The sequence below is a fragment of the Fukomys damarensis genome, unplaced genomic scaffold (genome assembly GCF_012274545.1).
Source record: "Fukomys damarensis isolate Sample0158 unplaced genomic scaffold, DMR_v1.0_HiC HiC_scaffold_13, whole genome shotgun sequence".
NCBI lineage: Eukaryota > Metazoa > Chordata > Mammalia > Rodentia > Bathyergidae > Fukomys > Fukomys damarensis.
Genome location: NW_022900925.1, coordinates 323,838 through 326,387, shown reverse-complemented (window position 1 = coordinate 326,387; position 2,550 = coordinate 323,838).

The window sequence follows — 2,550 nt, the reverse complement described above, 5'->3', positions numbered from 1 at the left end:
CTGGGCACTGGCACCATTACTACAAAGTGTCATGATTACTACAAAGCTCCAATCCTCAGATTGTTGAGAGACAATAATCATTATCACCATTAAGATATAAGGTTTGCAATTTGTGTTCGGAAAATTGTGTATGAATATTTTTGTGTGTGTATGTGTGTGTGTGTGTGTGTGTGTGTGTGTGTAAGTATATATGGTTTGTTTTTTTATTTTCTAACAAGTAGCCAAACTTAGATCTTAACTGATAAACTCACTCTATTAAAACCCTCCTTCATTGCCTAGTGCCTGCAGGTTATCTATCAGGCCCTCCCAGAAGCAGAGCCTGAGGCAAGGGCTGAGAAGCAAGTATTTCATCAAATAAATTCTCCCTGTAGACACCAGTAAGGGAGCCAGAGAGATTGGAGACAGAGGGAAAAATCAAGCCACAGGGCCTTGACCAGGCATTCTGACCCCAGTCTCCAATCCCTGCCTCCAGCAGATTATTAACAGACACTTAGAGCCCTGGGATTCAGTTGCCCAATAAAACAAGCTGGTTTCTGCCCTGAGAAAACAGAAGATTCTCAAATATGGAGGTGCAGTGATTTCCCAAGGTCACACAGCCACCCACAGAGGGGCTGCAATGGGCAGGACCAGAAAGGAGCAAAGCTATAGAAAATCTGAAGCTGTTAGAAAACTTGAGGGAATACATCCCAGACTCCGAAAGGGGTCCGGATGGGTCGGGAGAGCTGGCGTGGAGGGCGTGGCCCAGTAAGGCACAGGCATCCCAGCAATGATACCAGGCATTATTTACTAAGAGCTTCCTATTTAGCTCCTGCGTTCCCCACTGTACCTCTTGGAGGCACTGTCTGACCAGGCTCTCTCGCTACTCTTTCAGACACAGAGAGGGTCTGGCTCAGGAAAATCCTGGGAAATATTCACAAGGAAGTGGAGTAGGGGGACAGGGAGTAGAGTAGGGAGCCAACAAAGGTATGTAATCAGCAGGGTTGCCCTGGGGACAACTGGGGTTCATCTGAGTGGGAAGGCCTGAGAGACAAGAAGCCTGGCTAACAGATAACTCCTGGAGCCCTGCCCCCCAGGACCTGCCTTCCACAAAAGCAGCCTTAGCCCCAGAGAACCCTGGGACAGAATTGCCTGTGACTGGAGAGTCAGGCAGCCACAACTTCAAGGGGTGAGGGCCCCAGGCAGAGCAGGGACCAGGGCACTGCTATGCATAAGTCACTTGTATGGTGGGGCCAGGTTGAGGCCAGGAAAGGTGTCAGAAAGACAGAGCCAGTGTGAGTGAGTTTTAAGGGATGAATTGGAGCTCACTGGCAGAAAAGGAGGGGTACGGTGGATACATACTGGTTGAGTTAGCTGTCCAGCACCCAAAATTCTTCCTATTTGGAAAGGTGCTCCTGTGTTGGGTCCTGGATGGGAAGTGTCACATTTCCCACTGAAAAACCTAAGAGGACCAAGCTGTGGTTTGGGACCCTGAAGCTTCCTGTCTGGGCCCAAGACTACTGCAAAGTCCTGGCCAGATTTTCTTGGCTGCCCAGGTCCCTGGAGTTCCCTTAATGCCTGAAAGTTCCTCCATCCATTCTGCAAGCCCCACAATTAAGCAAAGAAAAGCCCCTTCCCCTAGGTTGGATAGAGCCGTTTTCTGTTTTCCACCTCACATCTAGCCAAACAGAGCCTGGGGACCAAGGTAATTCATTGAAGTGTGCCCACAGACCCAGAGCCCCAAGGAAGCACCAACAGGTGCCTGGCCAAAGTCTCCCCTTGCTGTAGTCAAACTCTGCATCTGTCTTCACCAGACCTAGGAGAACTATAGTCCCAGGACAGATGCCTCCAGCTGCCGAGAACAAGGTTTCAGGGGAAGCCAAGCTCAGTCATGGGCATTTGTCATGGAGCAAATTTGGCTCTAAAGACAACTGTGGGAGGAGAGCAAATGCGGGCCTTGCTTGAAGGGACAGGGGGAGACAGGCCAGTGGGATGGGAGTATGAATTGAGCGCCAAGAGTGTAGCCACCTTGGACAGTCTTGGCAGTTTGCAGTGTTGGCATTCCTGCAGGGATAGCAGTCACTCCTCAGTTTGCAGAGCAGGGAAATAGGACATCTTCAAGGTCACACAGGCTGAGGTGAGAGAACCCAGAGGGCTGGGCTGGTGGTGGGTGGGTCAGACCTTCATGTGGCCACAGAGCAGCGATCTAAGGGCAAAAGGTCTCTGGCTGGCACAGAGAGAGATATCTCAGCAGAGTGGCCTTGTACTCATTTTTCACTCTCTTTCTTTCCTTTTCAGCACTGGGAATTGAACCTAGGGCCATGACAAGGTGCTACATGCCCATCCCTTTTCACTTTTTGACATAGGCCCTCATGAAATCACTAAGTTCCCCAGGCTAGGCTTGAATTTATGATCCTCCTGCCTCAGCCTCCTAGAGTACTGGGATTACAGGCATGGCCAACACACTCAGATCAGTTTCTCTTAACATAAATCAGAATGTACCTGTCCTCTGCTCAAAGCCCCTGGTGGGCTCCCTTATACTTGGAGATCAGTCAAGCCTCCCAGCCAGCAAAG